This window comes from Puma concolor, chromosome D2, assembly GCF_028749965.1.
Source record: "Puma concolor isolate L17-30 chromosome D2, mPumCon1.1.hap2, whole genome shotgun sequence".
Classification (NCBI taxonomy): Eukaryota; Metazoa; Chordata; class Mammalia; order Carnivora; family Felidae; genus Puma; species Puma concolor.
In genome coordinates this window covers 9649078-9670707 of record NC_141677.1, presented here as the reverse complement: position 1 = coordinate 9670707, position 21630 = coordinate 9649078, and the positions used below count along the sequence as shown (strand labels likewise).

The 21630-nt window shown below is 42.6% G+C and overlaps 1 protein-coding gene across 3 annotated transcripts in view; it reads left to right on the top strand.

Annotated features, from left to right (window-relative positions):
* Nucleotides 1–244: 244 nt before the first annotated feature.
* CHRM3 (cholinergic receptor muscarinic 3) overlaps nt 245–21630 on the top strand; it is a 524164-nt gene continuing 502778 nt past the window's right edge. For all 3 annotated transcript variants that reach the window (XM_086679559.1, XM_086679557.1, XM_086679558.1), the window contains exon 1: nt 245–894. The gene's annotated coding sequence lies outside the window, so the exon portion shown is untranslated. The remainder of the gene's footprint in view (nt 895–21630) is intronic.

Here is a 21630-nt window from a genome sequence, read left to right as displayed (position 1 = left end):
AGATCTGTCCTTGAAGCACCGGGGGCCCGAGTTGGGGACACGCGTGGACACAGCGAGCCCAGCCCGGAGGCCGCGGGGCTCTCCCGCCGCCGCCGGGCTCCCCCGCCCCCAGGCGCAGAAAGCCCGTGGAGCCCGCACGCGGGAGCTGAGCGCGCGCCAGCAAAGCCACTGGGCATGCTCAGAAGCCGGGCAGGTTTGGGTCTGTGGCAGGCAGCTTGTGCATTACACCCGTGCTCGCCGTCCTGGGGGAAGGAGGAGGAGGAGGAGGAGCGCGGGAGGAAGAGAAGGAGGAGCGGCGAGCAGTAGCCACGACCGCCACCACCAGGCAGAGAAAGAGTTCGTGAGGAGGGAGAGACCCTCCTTCCACTTGGAGCGCCTTGTGTCTGCTTTTGGAAAGACAGAATACAAGATAAAGGAGGAGACGGAAAGAAGGAGGGGGAAAAGTGAAGAGGGAGAGAGAGAGAGAGGGGAGAAAAAAAAGACGCGAACAGAGAGGGCCGGAGCGTGCCGGGCGCCCGAGGCGCGGGGGCGGCGGTGCCGAGCCAAGAGCGCTGCCGCTTGGGCAGGTGCCGGGCCGCTGCCTGGAGGCGGCATGTGACGCGGCCGCAGCTGCCCGCGGGCGGAGCGCTCTCGGACCCGGGAGCGCACACCGCGGGGCAAGTCGGTGCCTCCGGATCCCCGCGCTGCTGGTGAGATCGCCGGCGGTAGCCTCGCTTCTGCAAAGACGCGCGATGAACCGAAGGGCGGCTCCGGTCATGGGCGTGCGGTCCTAGGACACTCGCTCCCGGAGCGCCGAGCAGGAGGCGACTAAAGGACAGGGGACCCGGCGACCCCCGTGAGTCGAGGAGACGCGGCCGGCCGGCGTGGGACGGTCACCTGGAGCGCAGCGACCAGGTAAAAGACGGTGCTCGCCACCGGGGCGCTGGGCGAAGCGGGTGGAGGTAGCGGCTGACCTGGTTTCTTGCCTGATCGCGTTGCCAAGGGAGGAAAAAGTTTTCGGCCCGGGTAGGAAATGTCTTTGCTTTGGGGAATGCAAACAGGGTATTGGGGACGCTGGAGAGAGCTGGTCTGTCGATTTGGGGAGTAGGGGAGTGGGTGATGGAAACTTGAACCTAGAGAGAGTGCGATATTGTGCGGAGTTGGAGCCTGGGACCCAGGGTGGGAATGCTGGGGTCACCGCAAGTGCCGGGAAATGACGGGAGTAACAGGAGCGGTGGCCGGGAGAGAGCGGGGGCGCACCACTGGGCTCTTCTCGCCTTGCATCCTCTCTCCACCGAATGCCGGATTTGAGGCACCAAGAGTCCGGACAAGAGGAGCTACTCGGCTTGGTGTGTGCTCGTGCGCGCGCGCCTGTGTGATGTGCGTGTGTGGCTTCCCTCAGATGATTTCCTACCGCTTTTAGGTAAAGCTAAAGCAGACACCCGCCAACCTCGAAATAGGGTGGCTTGTTCGGATTGCATTTCAGGGGGCGAAGAGGCAAATTTGGCACTTAGTGTAACACCTGGGCGAAGGTGGGTAGCCCCGGTGCGCATCTTTACTGACCCAGAGAGAGTCTACACTCGCGGAGCCGTGGCCGTTAGACCGCACCGGATCTCCTCTCTGGAACCCTCCCCCAGAACAGCCTCCTTACAGCTGGGTTAATTTCTGCGTGTTTTTAAACCGTGGTGGTGTGGGGGGCGGGGTGGGGGCACAGTTGACTCGTGCAGCAAAATGCACTTGTCTTTTTCGCGCTGTGCGTGTTGGAATTGTGATCCTGTTCGGCGTGCGTGTGCATGTGTGCGACTCTCCTAGCACGCAGGTTGGAAGTGGGAGAGGAAGCAGGGGTTTGGGAATTGCACCCATATGGACAGATTACAAGAATGCAAACATTCATGTGTCTGCAAGTGTTATTTGAACCTGTCCGATGGCTGTAAGGATATGCTGTCCTCAGGCTGGCTGTGTTGCGATGTTGAACGGGATGGCTCTTCTTAGGAGGTAAATGTATGTATACAAGCGTTTGTGTTGCTAAAGACACTGGTTGTTTCACTATATGTTTTGCACAGACCTTTTCATGCCTCTCTTGGCCTCTGAGTCCCAACAAAACAGATAGCCTGATCCCCCATTTTGGGTCTTTCTGTGTTACTATTTGAAAAATAATTTTTTTTCCAAAAAAAAAAAATGTATTTGTTGATTTTGCGGTCCCAAATAATTTTATATTGTGAGATCATTAAATTGCATGAAACATTCAGCACTATTTCCTGTGTTTAAAACAATGCCCCTGTATTTACTTAAGAAAGAGACCCTGCCTAAGAATATACACTTAAGAAAGGGGAGAGGTGAACCTAGGACAAATACCAGCATATAGACAAGATTGTGGTAGTCACGTATTAATTAAAAAAAAAAAAAAAACTGAGGTCTTTCTGTTCCAAACGTGGTGGGATAGATATGGCGTTGGGTGCACCCTCTTGTTATGGGAGCTGGTATTGCGAACAGTATATAGAACATGCCTGCCTTTTCTGTGTGCATTCAACATGCCACAGAATTGTGGTTTAGATCATACGCTCCTATCCCTGAATAGCCTATTTGAGATTTTGTTTACATAGCTTGTCTCAATTAGCTTAATGTATAATTAGCTATTGTTGCATTAGAAAGCATGTTATTTTTAAATGGGTTTCCATATGGAAATATACCTTTAGCTTAAATTGCTGACTTAAAATTAATTACATTGCAGGTTTGATTTAGACTGTTTCTATAGGCTGGGGGGGGGGGTTGCTAATAACATTGACTTCCAAAATGAAAATAGTACTACTGAAATGCCATTTTTTAAAAATAATAGCAAATATTTATGCAAATAGACTTAATATTTTAAAAAGGAAAAGAAAAAGATTTTGAAAAGAATCTTTGACAATGTATATATCTACTGCATGGGAAATTATTGTAAGAGGAAAGTGTAATTCGGGAAAAGGGAAAACGTGTGTGGAATTGGTCAACATATAGAGAAAGATTGATTGTGTTATAAGAGTAGTTTTGCATTAAACCTACATTTAAACTTATTTAGGAAACTTCCTATTAAAGTTTAGTGAAATGTATGAATTGTACATTTTTCTTTTTGGGAAAAAAGGGAAATATCACATCAAAAGTATTACCAATTTCTGAAGATTATTTAGGCATACTGGGTTTTTTTAGGATGCACCCGTTTTCTTCTCCTTATAAAGACAAATGATTTACTTCCTTGCAGAAAGAGTGTGTCGTTTAAGCTACAGTGTGTAAAAGCGTGAACTTCTTTTAATGGTGCTTTAGCTTTAATTGAGAGCAACCTGTTGAAAATGAGCCTGGCGGTGGGGGTGGGGGGGATATATGAAATTCACAATAATATAAAATTTCTTGCATCCCCACCAGTCCACTGAATAGAAGGAAATTTCCGTGATATAATTAAAAGCAACATTCCCTTGTGTATTTGCAAATTCTAAAGTAATAATTTTGTTCATATTTGTACCTAAAATTTCCTCTAGCATTTCCTGAGCCCACGTACTGTTCTTGCCTAATAGAGTTGTTAGCATTGGAAGAATTACTTGCCTACTCCTAAATGGCCTGGACATTGTCAGTGTAACTATTAAGGAACTGGGTCTTTGCAATGCAGGGAAGTTTATATTGAGAACAGCTGTGGTCTGGTGGCACTTCAGACATGAGATGAATGAATGGTGAATCATATGAAGACGGAGTCTCTGGTGGGTATGCTGAGAGATGCACCTGTCATTCACTTAGGGAACCTGCTTTTATGTCATAATATATTATGACCCATAGCATTATCCTCACATTGTGGTTCTGAAGCATCAGTGAGTAACTGGAAATGTTTTACTTTATGCAATATGTTTGTGAATTGAAAAATACATTTTTCGTACAGGAGAATATCAAAAAGACCTATATGGCTCCAATAAAAAAAAAAATTAAGCAAATGCCTCCACCACGGTTATTTAAAAAAAAAAAAATCAGGATTATAAAATGTGCCTTATGCTTAATTTTTGATGGCAGTGCTTCCCTAGATGGCCATGAAATGGTCCACTGGATTTTTTTTTTTTAACCTGTCAATCTCATTTAGTCCAGTGGAATCCCTGTCCTAGTTGCCAGTATGAACAGAACTGGGGGATAGAATTGTAGCCTCGATGGAAAGTTTTGATTTTAGGGGAGAAAGGTGAACAGATCACCTAATGAATTTGACAAGAGGCAAAACCTGTCAAATTGGAAGTTAATTTCTCATGTCTGACAAGACTCCATCTTCAACATTAAGGAAGGGGTTCTTGTTCAGATCAAATTAAAGACTCTGAATCCTAAATCAGTAGTTATGGCCCTTGTCTCTCCACCAGCACGCCACAGAAAGGCCGTGCAGCTGCAAAAGGCATCCCCTTTTGGTTGTAATCCCACATCCCATGTGCTCCATTAGATTTCTCCGTTCCCTAAAAAGTGCATATCCTGGGCGACTTAGACCTGCATTAGCACTGTCATCAAATAAGGAAATGAAGACAGTTTTGTTGCAGTGAAGCTGTTGGAAATATTGAATCACAATGGGCCGTACAGTGGAAATGGGGTGCCCTCCCCCAGCATTTCTCTCCCAATGTGCAAGTGGAGGGGATAGCAGTCTTCCTGTCTACGTTGCAGAATGTTTTTGGCCATCCATAGCCATGACTTTTGTGGAAGTGCTTTTCGAACAATCTCTAAAGCACTATTAAATGTGGCGCACGATTTGGACCCTTAATATTATTTGATGTGGAGCCCGGAGAGCCAGAGTACAGGTTCCCCTCTGGCTAAGTAGCTGGCTGCACTTGCGTTCCCTTCTGTCCGGAAGTTTTGGCGGCTTGTAGACTCCCTGGCCTCTGGCGGGCTCTCCCCTTCCGGCTGGCACTTCTGCTCTCCCACCTGTTGAAACGTCCTGCTCATGCACTCCTGAAGGCTAAGTCCTCTGGCTGGCATGCACCTTCTTTGACTTCTCTCTGCCGAGGCTGTAGCTCCCCACATTGACAGAGCCCCGGGATCCACCAGTGGTGATGGCAGGCCAACAGAAGGAATATTTGAGCTCCTGCCATCTTCTTCTCACCAACTGTGCCAGTTCATCCTGAAGCCAGCTAGAATGTGAACACTTTGAGGAGAAACAACGATGGGGGGGAAATGGGGGAATACGATTAGACAAACAGTAGCTGGCTGATGCATGTGGGCTTTGAGCTCTTGCCTTCCCCGGCCCTGCATTGTGTGACACTGGGAGACTGGGCTTCTGGACTCTTCAACCAGTGCACTGCAGAGAAGGGAGTGTGAGGCTCACTGGCCCTAACCCTAGTGAGCTCTAGTGTTTCCCATGCCAAGCTAGCCTCAGTTTCTCTTACTCTTCTCATATTTTCCAAGGCTAGGCTTTTCTCATGTTTGCAGTTTTAGTCCTACAGGCTTGCCTGGAAGGGCTTTAGCTATGACCTTGGCAGTTAGCCTCACCCTTGCCAAGAACTTTTCTCCAGGAGCAAGACTGCATTCTTTCTCTTCTTAGTCTCTGATGCAACCCTAAAGTGGACAAACCCCTAGGCCTAAGGCACAGTCACCCTCCTGACAGTGTATCCTTTCTGCCTGAAGAGTCGTGCTGCCAAGTTCCGACCTGACAAATAAATTCTCCTTGTGTGTCATTGTTGGCAGGATCAAATCTCAGTTCTCCACACTCCTCCTGGCCACTGTAATTTGAGTTGCTGACTATCCACTACAGAATTAATTCTTCATTAGGTCATTTGTTCTGGCCTAGCCCTAGCTTATTTCCTGTCCCCAGTGTTCCCTTGAAATCTGGCACACCAGCTGAGCCCTGACATATTCTACCTTCAGTCACCTCTACTGCAGGAAGTAGAGCTAGTATAGACATCCTGGGTCAGGCAGGATATCCTCCCACTACTGCTGTGCAGATAAAATTCAGGTAAGATCAAGCCAAAGTAAAATACCGCCAGCAGGCTGTAACGGACCATGCGTTTATGGTTGTGAGGTGTTCTTCCGCTGAGGCCTTTTAATTTATCACAGGTAGCTATGGCCATGGAATTAGATTCACACCAAAATATCCTGCCAGTAAGCTTTAGGGAAAGGGACCTATGGACGGCCTTTGTCCATTTTTTTTTCAACTTCTCACTTTAGAGTAGTGATATTTGCTCTGGACTTGCCCACGGAACCAAGTCTGGAGAGAGACCCCGTTACTACTCAACTAAGAACCACTTCTTGCCGATGGCCATTTGGAGTTTCATCTTGCCGGCTCTTAACCTCCCGTGGGGCCCAATCCAGTTGCATTTTGCAGAATCCAAGAATCCACATAAATTTCAAATATTACTGGGTTCTATGTGTCTGTGTATCTATTTATATATATGTGTATTCATTGAGAAGTGTTGAACACAGTGATTTTTTTGTTATTTTCAATTTTTTCAGTTCAACATAGTCTAAAAGCACAACTTCTCTCATGTGCAAATCCCTCACATTATCTGCACTGAAAAGAAGTTCTCATACATGAAATGGATGCAGAGATCCTCCTGTCTAGTTTGCCGGTGACTCCTCACATGATAATGACATGTGCCATGTGCATTACCTTGTCAGAAGGGAGACATTTGGGAAAACTGGAATTGCCACAGTGTCCCTTCATATGAAGTCCTCCTTTCTTCCCTCCTCACCCCCAAATCCTCAGCCAGCCTCTCTCAACTTTCCTTGAATGCAGCTATCATTCTGTTTTCCTTGTGATAAATTATTTTAAACCCTTTAGTTCATGTAATAGTAAGAAAACTTGTCTAAGCAACTATAAGCCTCATGTCCTTCCTCCAAATTCTGGTTGTACCCTCTATCTTGAATAGTAAATGTGGCATTCGAGGATAACCCAGGTAGTATTTATGAAGTTAACTTCATGAGAGTATAAATAAATTTTAATTTGCTTGCTTGAGTAGAATGAGTCTATCCATCTGCCTTTCTCCTTCCCTGTCGCTTTGTCTGTCTGTCTATCTATCCGTCTATCTATCTATCTGTCATCTGTCTATTGTCTCTCTGTGTGTCTGTGTATCCATCTCTGTGTTCCGCTTACACGTGTGGGTGTACATCTCTGTGGTAATTCTCCCTGACAGTGTTCAGTGTTATCTAATGTGCCGGGTACCACAGACATCCTTCTTTGGATTCACAAGAGGGTGAGTCCAGGGCTGTGCCTTCCAAGAGTTTATGATCTGCATGTGTTGAGAGCAGCTCCAGAAATCTAAGAGTTGGAAGGTGATGTCAGGTGTCGTATTGATTTGCTATGGCTTAAAACAAAATAAATGTTTCCTCTCATAATTCTGGAGAGCAGAAGTCTAAAATCAAAGTGTGGGCAGGTGCACAGTCCTTCCAAAGCCTCCAGGGGAGAATCCTTCCTTGTCACCCACAGCCTCTGATGGCTGTCTACATTCCTTGACTTCTGACTGCCTCTAGTCTCTGCCTCTGTGGTCACATCGGCACCTCTTTTTCTGTGTTCCTCCTCCTCTGTGTTCCTGTCTTACAGGGATACATGTGATTGCATTTAGGGCCCACCCAGAAAATCCAGGATAAGCTCCTCCTTCTGAAAGCCTTAATGTTATCATACCTTTTACCACATAAAGTAGTATTTACAGGTTTCGGAAATTAGGATGTGGACGTATATTTTGAGAGGACACCATTCAACCAGCTACAGATGTCAGTGATGAACCACATTCTACTTTGTGATTCCCTGTTGAATTGTGCGATCTGTGAACTCTGAGAAATGAATGTATACAAGGTGGCCTTTTCCATTTTCAGAGAGCCCTGAGCAGATTCTCCTTACGTTGAGCCAAAAATCTAATTCTTACTGTTTGCCCTCCTAATAATTCTGAGAATTATGATGAGAATACTTCTGATCTTTTTTCCATAAGCAAATCTTTTTTTTTTTTTTTTTAATTTTTTTTTTCAACGTTTATTTATTTTTGGGACAGAGAGAGACAGAGCATGAACGGGGGAGGAGCAGAGAGAGAGGGAGACACAGAATCGGAAACAGGCTCCAGACTCTGAGCCATCAGCCCAGAGCCTGATGCGGGGCTCGAACTCACGGACCGTGAGATCGTGACCTGGCTGAAGTCGGACGCTTAACCGACTGCGCCACCCAGGCGCCCCATAAGCAAATCTTTAAAGTTCAACAGTTTAAAGTTCATTCAACCTGGTCTCTTATGCCCCTTCAGAATTTTCATTTTCGTTCTTAATCTTTTCATTCGTGCTCAGTGCCACCTCCCTCCACCCCCAATTTCACTACCCTCCGACCCTAACCTTTTGCTCTCTAGCTTCCCTCCTCACCAGGAGTAAAACCACTACCAAAAGTCACCCCTGACCTCTTAGTCATAAAACAAGTAGCCCTTCCCCAGGTGTCCCCTTTAGTCTCTTAGCAACACCTGTACCTCTCTTTATATTCAAAGCATCGTATTTCCCTGGCTCTCTCTCTCTTGTGGTTCCTCTGCCTTCTCCCAGCTTCCCTACCCCATCTCCTGAGCGGAGTGAGACTCTCTAAGAATTTCTCTTCTGTTGACCCCCATGCCTTCCTCGCCCCCTCCTCCCTTGGTAACTGCACTTGTTTTCATGGCTTCCAATGCCTCCAGTGTGGAGCACACCCATTCATGGTCTCCACGCCCAGCTTGGCTTCTGGAAGGAGTGTTTCCATGAGTTTGCCGGGCAGCACAGCCTTCATCTGTTTCCTCCTCATCCTGCTCCTCTTCGGTTTCCTATTTCTATAAATAGCATGGCCATCGTACAACTCAAAATGTCTGAGTAATCTTGATTTATTCCCTTCCATTGCCTCCCACATTTAGTCAGATGCCAAATTGTAATAATTCAACCAAGTAATAGCTCAAACCTCTTGGCTTCTTTTCTTCCCTATCACCAGCACCTTGATTTATTGCTTTTCCAACTTTATTGTGCATTCAGATCACATAGAGATCTTGGTAGAAGGCAGACTCTGATTCGGGAGGTCTGGGCTGGGGCCTGAGAATCTGCAGTTCTAACTAGCTCAGGTGATGCGAATGCTGATTCGAGTCACCTCGTTCATCCAGTCTCTGGGCCTCCCAGATGACTGTGCCCTCTTCTTCTCATCCATTTTATACAGATCACTTTTATTGAAGACCCAATCTGATCGTTGTTTTCTCCTATCCTCACAAAACTTCTTTGACATCCCCTTCTATTATTATTGAATGACAATTAAATGTATTCTATCAGCATTCAACTAGCATTCCACTTGTTCCATAGCTTGGATTTACATTTTAAATTCAATCCCAAGTCTCAAGGTCGCCTCTCACGGTACCCTTGGCACTTGCTGTTGTGTATACGCTCTGCCATTTCCCTGACTTTCATGTGTTCTCAGTGCTGCACAAAATGCCCTTTCTTCCACATCCTCATGGGCTTGGATTTTAGCAGTTTGTCAAGGATTGCTTGAACTGACATTTCTTACCATGAATTCATCTTTTAGTACTTTATCAGACATTCAGTGTCATCACCGGTCACATTTACTCGTGCGTGTGTGTGTGTGTGTGTGTGTGTGTGTGTAAATTATTTCAAATACTGGAGTGTGAAGTCCTTTAAGGACACCATGTCTCATTTGTCCTTTATTGTCCTAAAGTACCCTGCATGGAGTCTTCCTCCAAATGCTCAGTATACTCATCAACCTATAAACTGTAAATATACTGTATTTGTTGCTTTCTCATTATGTAAGTAATAGGGATTACACTAAAAATCAAGCATTACAACAATGTATATGACGTCAAAAGTAAAACCAAAAAGTTCACCGTGACCTAATATTCCCTAAAAAACCATGGTTAACAATTTGATGCAAAATCCTTTAATATTTTTTTAAAGCAAGCTCTGCACCCAACGTGGGGCTTGAACTCATGACCCCCGAGATCAAGAGTCATGTGCTCTACTGATTGAGCCAGCCAGGTGCCCCAATCCCTTGATATTTTTCTATATACATCGTCACGTTTATTTTATACAAAACTGAGATAATAATAGATTTTTGTGACCTGACTTTAAATGTAAATCTACCTCTCCCTGTTTTTTTTAAATCTGCAATGTATTCCAAAAGATCTACTGATTTCGCTGCATAAAAATCAATCCACTTAAGATGGCCCAGTGGTATAGAAATATGTTTGCTTTGAAATTCTGATCAGTTAAGCATGTCTTTATTCAGCACTTTCTCTGCCCCCAGGATTAGACACTTAGGATTTACGAGAGTAAGACATAATACTGCCCCAGAGGGCACAAGCTGTTCACGTCCCTTCAGGCTGATGTTGGACCATAGACTGGTGGTGATGTAGTGACCACTCATGTTTGATGCCCTGTACTTTCAGAATGTTGAATTTCATATTGAAATTTAAACTGTCACATGCTTTATATTTTAATAGTTTTTTTAAGTTTATTTTTTAGTTTTTGAGAGACAGAGGGAACGTGCGTGCAGGTAGGGGAGGGGTAGAGAGAGATGGAGAGAGAGGATCTGAAGCGGGCTCCTGGCTGACAGCAGAGAGCATGATGTGACGCTGGGCTAGATCTCACCAACCATGAGATCATGACCTGAACTGAAGTCAAACGCTTAGCTGACTGAGCCACCCAGGCGCCCCTAATCTTTCACATACTTTAGATCTGTGGAAAGCGGATGATTCATGTTGAAATCTGAATGTGGATATATTTATTGAAGACACACATATAATGTATATTAGCTTTTGTTTCATGAATGAATGTAATCTTGGAGTAAAAAAGCCCAGAAAATCTTTTTTCCCCCAGAAATTCTTTAACAAAGATTTAATAAAATCATGTCGTATATTTAACAAAAGTACAATTTAGAGAGAGGAAGGGCAAAAAAAAAAAACCCCACAAAGTCATACGAGCTATGTTTTAGAATGCCAATAAATGAATGCACAATGTAAGACATTGATTGAAAAGAAAATTCCTGTAGAAGTCTAAATCAAAATTCCTGTAAGGATTTTGGAGAGACAGCTCTTAATAACGACGAATGTTTGTTACTGTGACCGTTATTTGTCAATTTTTGAAAAATCAGTTTTGCGGTAGAATTCTGGAAGTTCGTTTTGCCTGGGTAGTGGGTCAGGTGGAGTATGTAGGGGGAACCTACAGTTGTCATTGAAGCTGGCTATGTCTCATGAAGAAAAAACCTAAAAGCAGAATGCCAGACAATAAGGGGCTGATGCTTAGACATGTACGAGGCTGCTGTGGTCTGAGTTTGTGAAATTATATGAAGAACACTTCTAGATCGTATCTCTTCTATTTGAGGAAAATGAGGTCCCAAGACTTTGAGTGATTCACCCAAGGACACAAACTTAACAAGCCTGGATCTTTGGGCTGCACATCAGGGTTTCTCGGTTCTCCCAGGGAAGAGTCATCCCACCTGCTGTCTGTGTGTCTTTTCGCCCCTGGAGATCTCAGCTGCACTTAGGGCTTCGGTGACAGCAGACCCAGGTCCGTTCCCTTGAGTGCGGGACATCCATTTCTGGCACTCTGCTGGACATTTCCACAAAGGATATCCACCGGGCACCTCTCACGTCCTGTTTGGGCATTGGAACCCATCACCTTTCTCCGAAATATACCATTCTGCCTGGTTTTCCTATATTAGCTGATTGCATCAGTCCCCCTAGGATCTCAGACCTTTTGCCACTGTATTTCCTTTATACCCTCACTCTGCACATGCAGTCTCCACATCCTAACAGATTTTCTTGAGCTGTCTCATCCATTCCTTCCCTCCCCTTCCCACTGCCTTTCCCATCTCCCCCTCACACGGTGCCCATGGCCTCGAACGTGGCTCCCTGCTTTCATTCTGCTTTGGCTTTTCCCTGTTCTGTAATGAGGTCAAAGTCATTCACATTTGGCTCTACACAACTGTCCATACGGTCTTCCTTGCCTCCCTCTGCTGCGGCTCTTAGATCCATGTCAACCTGCTAGGGAACCCTCTCACTGGCCCGCATTCTCCTCCCTCCGGGTTTCTGTAGAGACCCCCCCATGCTTCCTGACATTCTACTCCTGCTCTGACTGTTAGCAGACCCACAGATGCTAGAGGCCTGCCTCCCCAGACAAAAGTCACCTTTTCAGTCCCCATGCCCCTTTAGTGTATTAGTCCCATGCCCGCTATCCCATTTGCCACATGTTTGCGCTAGAATAAGTTATGTGAGTAACTGTCTTTTCCTTTAGATTTTCCGTGTGTCATCAGGAGCCACCATTATTTATTTTTCGATGCCTAGGACTTTACGCTGTAAAGTCCAAATGAGAAGCTCTCGAAATCTGTCCCTGTATGGGCAGAGATTTTTATGTTACGTTTTCCTCGCCAACATCTCCCATGGGCCAAAAACAGAGCTTGGCACATAATAGACTCTCGTTATGTACTTGTTGTTGAGTGAATACCCTCTTACCTTTCCCCTTGCGGGGCGGGGAGGGGGGGCTTGAATTAAATCTCAGGTTTACCAGTTTTCAGTGCATCTTAATAATGACAAAATAGCTGACATGTTTATAAACAGTAACCAGTTCTTGATGAGTGTCATACAGAACATAATAGAATTATCCCAGGCCAGACCCAGAGTGTCACTTGCTTGGAGGGTTGTCTGTGTAGATATAATGGTTACGCGGGTGACCCTAACATTTTGAGAGGTATAATCCTTTCAGAGAACCACCTCCAGATGTGGCTCCTCTCACCGGCCAATGCTGATTGTACTTTTGAAGTAGTCATTATTGGTCGAGCGTCCTAAGTAGCGGCTTCTCATGGGGATTCTTGTAACCACCGGACAGGTTTAGAAATGGTGATGTTTCTAAAGCCATACGTAGCCCAGGATTGAGTGCCCCAGAATTCTCTGGGGGTGGTTGTTAAAAATGCATTCTTGGGGATTGAAACCAGACCAGCCGAATCAGGTTCTGTCAGTCTGCATTTCAAATAAATGCCTTGAAGGATACTTAACGCTTGCTCAATTTTAAGACCCACTAGTCAGGATTAACAGCGAACAGGAGGGAGACAGACATAGAAAGAAATTGAGAAAGAAACATTTTCTTTCTTTCTTTTTTTTTTTTTTTTTTTTTTTTCTGTGTAGATTCTGAGTAGCCTGGTTGGCAAGGGGTACATTATCTTAGGCTGTTCTCTCTGGTAAGATGAGTCATATTCAGTTTAGGGTGTTTCTCAGGCTGTGAGGAAGGGTGGAGTTCTCTTTTCCACTGGAATTTAAACACAATTGAGCAAGGACTGAGATCTCAGGTGTAGAAATAAGATGAAACTGTTTCCATCAAATGTCCTCCACTGTATCTAAATATATTGTTGTATTTAAAAAATACGGATATGTGTTCATAGGTGGTATTAAAACAGAAGTTCTGATCTCGAATACAGGAAGTCCTCGACGATTTTTTTCTTTGTTTCTTGATTTATATTATGGAGCTATTATACGCAGACCATATATTTGCATGTATTTAATGCTATATTTAAGGATTACCTTTCTGAGAAAGTATACCATATGCATTATTGATATGAAGAAGATAATGTCAGGAAAGTGAGACGGTATAGTCTAGAACTGCTACCTATGTGCCTAATAATTCAATTATTGTAAATATTCATAGACTAAGCATAGATTCATTTTGCTCATTGATTAAAGGTCATTCCGTCTAGATCATCTAGAAATAAATAAGTTTTAAAAAGCGTATGTAATACATTTCATAGTACTTCACAAATTTAAACTATTATATTAATTTCTAAGACAATTAAACAAAATTATCAATCACTCTGTTCTGATCTGTTTCCAGTTCCTCGACTGCCATTCACTAGCTCATTAAATTTATCACGTTCCTAAATTGTTTCAGGCACTGTTCTAGGTGCCAGAGATAAAGAGAGAAATAAACAGGACAAGATGCTGCTTTCATGAAACTTCTGTTTTTGTGAAAATCCATAGGATCTAGACATAAGATCTAGAAGTTTCATGAAATTTCTGTTTTTGTGAAAATCCATGGGATCCATAGCAATCCATAGACTCCATAGGATCCCAAGGGGTTTTACACAGGCCTTCCTTAACTTGATGTCAAAGTCAGAGAGATATGGGTATTACAGTAGCATGGTCACTTAGATGTGTGACCTTCCTAGGTTTGACTTTTCCTCTGTCTTTTAAGCTTAGAGCTTAGATTGAATTTTTCCTCAAAAAAATATATGTGTATATATATGCATGTATATATGCATATATAGAGACTGTTTTCTAGAAAAATTAGGCTGCCAATTCTGATTTTTGCCACTAGATGGCAGACATCAGCATTTGTGTCCAATGAATGGGTCAAGTCTTGAAAAATTAAAATGAGGTTCAAAACGAGTCACTTGATATGGGGAAATGTTGTTAGTTCCATGTGAGGGAGAGGGAGGAGTTGCTGTTATATTCCATAGATTGCATGCTTTAAATATGGTCATTCTTTACTCTCTGGCATTTAGTTTGTTGTTTTGTTTTGTTGGGATTTAGTTTTTAATGTGGCTATCTGCTCTTTCTTTCCAAACACAGGACAGCCCATTTTTGAAACCTATGTTGAAAGTCACGTGTATTGCTGGAGTTATGATATAAGGCGTTATCTCTAATATCTTATAATAACCTTATAATATCTAAGTTATGATATAATAAATATAGGAAATATAAGGTGTTAGCTAGAATAGAAATTCCCTAACATACCTTGACCAGTGTTTCTTACATATGAAAAAAATTAAAATAGACTTTGCAAGTTGAAACCTAGATGAACACATTTAGTAGCTCTAGGGAGTAGACTACTATTCCAAATGTGTGAGAAACAAAGGTTTCATTTGTGTGTGTGTTGGGGTGGGGGGTGACAGAAGAAACAAAGATACTAGAAACCTTAAGCCTGACTAATTAATTTTATCTGCCATTAATTTTATCTGCCATTGGTTATAGGAATCCAAAAAAAATGAAATATAAACAGAAGTTATATCAGGCAACTCATATGTGTAAACCAAGATTAACATTACCATTACAGAGTAGAAAGCTGGCCCAGATCCTGCTAATGAAGATCCCACCGATGTATCTTCTTTTTAGCACAGAAATAACTAACCAGGGGTTCCTGGGTGGCTCAGTCGGTTAAGTGTCTGACTTTTGATTTTGGCTCATGTCATGAGCTCTCTGTGCACAGAGCCTGCTTGGGATTCTCTCTCTGCCCATCCCTCTCTCTCCTTCTCTCTCTCTCTCTGTCTCTCTCTCCCTCTCTTTCAAAAATAAATAAATATTAAAAAAAAAAAAAAGAAATAACTAACCAAAGCATGACATTCAGTGTGTCTTGTAGCAGACTGAAGACGCCATCTTGTGTGTTTTCCAAGTCCAAACCAGACCAAGCTATAAAGTAGTGCCCACTGACTCTTTAAAATTTTAGAAAGCCTATACCAACTGTAGATGCTGTTTTTGACCTCCAGAGCAGCTTGGAAATAATTGTTTATAGGCAATGAGGTTCAGAAGGGTCTATAAAAATGTGTAGCAAAGTCTTGCCCTTAGATATGTGTTTATAACCTATAAAAGTGTTAATTTGTAAAATAGAATTATCTGAGCCAAGTTGTTCTTGGGATTTAAAGGGTGGGGAAGCCAAATCTTTTTGGAGTGATTCCAGGAACTTCTTAGTTAAAGGAATTTCACTTGAGAAATACTTTAAAGGGCTGGTAAGGTTTAAATAGACAGACATGCAAGGTACACTAATTAGGCAAAACTTACCTTACATGTGGAAACTCTGCTATTTTTTGTCTGTATCAGGAACATTCCATCTCAGAGTCTTTGCACCTGCTATTCCGTTTGGAACACTCATTCTGGAAATCTGTACAGCATGCTTCTACACCTACTTTAGGTTTTTCTCAAATGTCACTTGATCAGGCCAGCATTTTGTGACCACCTCATCTGAAATAGTATGAATTCTCTTCCACTATTCACTGTCTCCTCAATCTCTCGTCCTTTTCTTCATAGTATTTATCACCACCTGACATCATGTGTATTTATTTTTTCATTTATTGCCTGTTTATAATCCACATAATATGAGCTCTCTGAGACTAAGAATTTAATTTTTTTTAAACTGCTAAATCTCCAGTTCCTAGAACACTGCCTGGCCCACCATAGGCTCTCAACAAACACTAACTGAATAAGTGAATACTCAGTGCCACTTTTGCATTTCTTGTCACATAAACACCGATAAACTTACCCCGTATTGTCCATTCAGCCATGGCCCTTTCTTTTGTACATTCATATTAAAATCCTCACTCATAGCATCATTTACAGTGAAGTATAGGATTATAGATGTGCAGAACAATGAAATAAACTAGCACATTCACTCAGATTTACCTGATTATGCCTAGCCTTGTTTCTAATAATGTTATTTCCCCTATTTTCCCATTAGAATTACATAAGAGAGAAGCAACTTGCTACCTTCTAATTTTTTAAAATTTTATCGTGCTCACAATAAATAAATAAAGAAAGAAAGAAAGAAAGAAAGAAAGAAAGAAAGAAAGAAAGAAAATGTATTAAATAAGTGCTCACTTAATTATAAGCATATGCACTAAAAAGGAAGTCAAGAAATTCTTTGGGTTATAAAATGGAAGGGGAAGTCGAAGGACTTTTCTGAGTTTGATTCTGTGGCGTAATTAGGAAGTCACCAGTGAGTACCTACTATGTGTCACTGTGCAAAAAGTGACATAATCACGAGTGTGTTGGCCCAAAGTACCACAAGATACTTAATTTTCTACATTACTTGGCTAATCTGCTTTCTAGCAGTTTGGTGATTCTGAGGCTCTTAAAAATAACCAAGTATCATACTCTGTTAGGTTTTTCACAGCAAAATCTAGGTCTTGACATATTGCCAAACATACTTGAAAATAATGTATTCTATTTTTTCATTCATCAGATTTTTTTTTTGAGCAACTGCCCAAGCCAGAATGCTGTTCCACGTCAGGGATACAGTGATGCCGAAAAAAGACAGGGTCTTGCCCTCAAGAGGAGCTTCAAGCTTCAGTGAATCCACTAATTGTTCTTGCTATTGAAAAGTAGCTTTAAAAAATGTAATAAGAATATAATAAATATAATATAAATATTATAATAAGTAATTTGGCTTGAAGGGTGCTGATCCGTGGGCATCACCATGAGATTGACATTCCTAATATGGTAAATTTTGCTCTGATGATGGTGGGATAGGAGGCATTCCCTGGAGACGCTGTTTCTCTGTAACCTGCAGATCAAAACGCACACACAGTCGTCTGTGTGAACCATCTTAGCAGCACCCAGAACTCGGTTGGGGCTGAATCTCTCCCATCTCTCAGGTCTTGAAACCATATGTGTAGGTGAGAACTTTTGTCTGGGCTCTGAATCAAAGTGGGAAATGATGCTTGTACAGGCATGGTTTCAAAACAGGTATTTGGAAGTTAGGAAAATATTTTACTGGGATCACACAGAAGCTATTGTCCAATAGAATGTGAGGTTGTCACAAGCTTGACCTCTTGATCTCTAAAAGGACAGTGAGATGCTTGGAATTGGTAGCAAGAGATTCACTGAGGGGCGCCTGGGTGGCTCAGTCGGTTGAGCGTCCGACTTCGGCTCAGGTCATGATCTCACGGTCCGTGGGTTTGAGCCCCGTGTCAGGCTCTGTGCTTACAGCTCAGAGCCTGGAGCCCGCTTCGGATTCTGTGTCTCCCTCTCTCTCTGACCCTCCCCTGTTCATGCCCTGTCTCTCTCTGTCTAAAAAATAAATAAACATTAAAAAAAATTTAAAAAAAGAGATTCGCTGAATAGAGAATATCTTTTGTTAAAACAAAATCAGTGATCTAGATACTAAAGCAATTTTCATTTGAGGGCATCTGCTGCTCTAACATTTTAAAGAACATTTTGCTGTGTGGTATCAGATGGCTGATATTAACCTTATAATGTTTTGTTGTTGCTGTTTTTTAATAGTTTTTTTAAAGTTTTTATTTTATTCTTATTTTTGAGACAGAGAAGGCCAGTGTGAGAGAGGGGCAGAGCGAGAAAGAGAGAGAATCCCAAGCGGGCTCCACACTGTCAGTTCGGAGCCTGATGTGGGGCTCAAACTCACAAACCGTGAGATTATGACCAGAGCTCAAATCCAGAGTCAGGCACTTAACCAACTGAGCCACCCAGGCATCCCAACCTTAAAAATGTTTTTAACCACAAAATGCTGTCATGCTCTCAGAATTATAAGGTCTTTCTCAATTGTTACCAATTTCCATTCTGAAGCTCTCCCACCATTATTTTCCCTCTTAACCTTCTTTTAATTGTTTCTCATCTGGACTTTTTTTTGGTCCTAATCTCTATAACCCATGAAAATTTATTACCATGTATTCACTGTGTAGCTGTTTGTAAAATGTGGCCATTCAGAGATTTGGAAACCATTGCAATCTCTAAAACTTTTTTTTTTTTTTCCCCTCTAAGAACCCATTTTAAAGGCTGGGTATGCCCTTACATACTTTGATCATTTACCAGGACAGTATCAAGGCAGAAGTGGTTCCATGGCCCCTCACACTTCATGGTGCTTTTAGTCTCCTTTGCCCTTCCCCAGAAAAGTTCTGTACCATTGACATGATTCTCTCATGGAAGCACGCAGGATCCCTTCCCCACCATCTCTCTGCTGGAATCCTCTGATCCCTCAGGACTCGTGCTAGAGTTGATGCATCTGCTGTCCCTAAAAAAGGATTTCCAGTAAACCTCTACTACACTCTGGCCCCTTAATACTGGGTTTTTGAGCAGTGGAGAAGGTCAGTGTGTTCTTCTGAGGCACAATAAGAAAATCCAAGCACAATTTTATTTATTTTCCGGCTTCTTACTGCTTTTCTCCAGCTCCACTGCTGTGGGTGTCCTTAAATTTGCTTTGTTCTGCCTGGCAAATCTGCCTGTTCTCACCACCCAAGTACGCTTGAGATAAAGGGAAGCCTAGATAGGGCCACTCTGTTTTGTTTTCTTACACGATTTACACAGTTGTTGCATTCCTGTGCCATCAAAGAGTTTTGAAGCTTTTGTAATACCTCAGTCCTTCACAAAGTCCCATGCTTCCCAAGGCTGTGAGAAAATTATAGCAGCCCTCAGCGCCCCAGGCCTCCCAGCTTCCCAGTCTTGACAGGTGAGCATTTTTAACTCTTTGGGCTGTTTTTTTCCCCCTCTTATTTACTTTCATATTTCTAAATACCATGCTTCGACTGATGTGTCTTACTTTTTGCCTTTTAGTTTTTTCAATAACTTTTTAATATTTATTTTTGAGAGACAGAGAGTGAGCATGAATTGGGGGAGGGGCAGAGAGAGAGGGAGACACAGAATCCAAAGCAGTCTCCAGGCTCCGAGCTGTCAGCACAGAGCCCGATGCAGGGATTGAACTCACAGACCACGGGATTATGACCTGAGCCAAAGTTGGCCACTCAACCTAGCCAGCCACCCAGGCACCCCTTACTTTCTGGCTTTTAGAATTTACTTCTTACTATAGAAAACCTCTGTCCTTATACTGAGAAAATCACATTCAAATTTTGGTTAAATGAATATTCAATATTAACATGTTTTGACTATATAAATGTTACTCACTACTGAACCATTTAGTGAACTTATGATATTTTCTCTTTTTGTATTTTTTTTATTTTCTAGGAAGTAATACTTGTCTCATGTTCTCCCTTTCTCTCTCCCTCCCTTTCTTTCTTCCTTCCTTCCTTCCTTCCTTCCTTCCTGTCCTCTTTCATTTATTAGGAGCGTTCCAGAACTGTTTGCTTTCTAGACCTGCCATATATCTGCACTCTTAAGATATTCCTTCACTCTACTCTTCCCTGAATTACCCCTTTTCTTCAGAGTTCCTCAATTTTACCATCTGTAGTGGGAGAAGGATAATTACTATTCCTTGCCTCTTCTGGTTATCAGGAAGATTAAACTGAGTATATGTATAAGCCCTTAAGTAGAACTTGCACGTGGTACGTACCCCAAAAAACAGTGTTATTATCACTGCTATATCTACTGTTTTGTTGTTATTTTTCTATTATTATCTTACCAGTCTCATCACCGTCTCTATGACATGATGTGAGAAGAGTAAGAGATTATTGTAGAATAAGTTAAGAGTCTTGCAAAATGATTATGTAGCCATAATTATTACAATTACTATTAATGGTACTGCAGACTTCTTTCATGAATAAATCAGAGCAGATACCTCATGGAGGAGAGTCCGGCTGAGGGTTGCTGGCTGACCACTGCTGTCCAGACCTCACTTGTACTTTGACCCTCAAAAGAAAGGCCCATTTTCTCGGAGGGTTAGAACTGAACCGTGATCCGAATTGAAATTAAACTGTCACGACTTTTAATAGTCTTCTATATTTTTTGTGAACGTCAGTCAACTACTTCAATATTAATTTGAATGAAACTGTAGAACATAAAAGCATGAATGGCTGTGTTGAAACACAGAGCTCACTTGTACAGGTTATTTAGTTAATTAATTAAAGGGAAGGACTCAGGGTGCCTAAGTGGCTGAGTCGGTTAAGCATCTGATTTCAGTTCAGGTCATGATCTCACGGCTTCATGGGTTCAAGTCCCCGCGTCGGGCTCTGTGCGGACAGCTCAGAGCCTGGAGCCTGGAGCTTGCTTTGGATTCTGTGTCTCCCTCTCTCTCTGCCCCTCCCCAGGTTGCACTGTGTCTCTCTCTCAAAAAATAAATAAACATCAAAAACAATTTTTTTAATAAAGGGAAGGACTCAAAAATAAGTGGATTTAGATGTTACTGTGCAGTTAGAGTGGTTTTGGGGGTATAGAGAATACACAAGACACATAGACACACACTTTTTTCAACTAAAGAAGTAGGCATCAGCTTGTTTTCTGTTGTTCTTATTTCCATTGCAAATGTTTACTTGGGTGGTTTTAAATCATATGAATGATACCAGAATAATGCAGACCCAAGATGGGGAGTGTTTGGTGACAAGAAACGAGGGTTCTTGTCTTGTCTCAGGTTCTCCCTGAGAATGTTCTCCCTGAAGTTCAAAAGGAATTTGAACTTTAGACATTCCTAGGACCTCGTCATTTGTGGTAATTTTGTGAGCAATCCCGGAGTTTGCTGTGTCTCTGTAGCTGAAAATCCAAATGTGTTTGAGTGGGTGGTGGGGCACTGGCTCACCTCATCACTGCTATGTTTTCTTTTGTTTTGTTTTGTTTCACTACTATGCTCTTTGTTTCATCTAATCCTTGGTTTCTTTTCTATTCACAATTAATTTTATACTGAACACACATGCTTTGTGACAGCTGAATACTTGTCTTTGACATCAATCAAAAGAATAATTCTACGATGAATCACACAAGTGGCTTACCTTTTTTTTTTTTTAACCTTTATTTATTTTCGAGACAGAGAGAGACAGAGCATGAACAGGGGAGGGTCAGAGAGAGAGGGAGACACAGAATCCGAAGCGGGCTCCAGGCTCTGAGCTGTCAGCACAGAGCCCGACGCGGGGCTCAAACTCACGGACCGCGAGATCATGACCTGAGCTGAAGTCGGACGCTTAACCGACTGAGCCACCCAGGCACCCCTGTGGCTTACCTTTTTTTTAAAGGGGTTCATCCCTTCCTTACTTCGATTTTAGCAAACCTAGGTAATTTTTAATACTCACTTAGGTTGCAT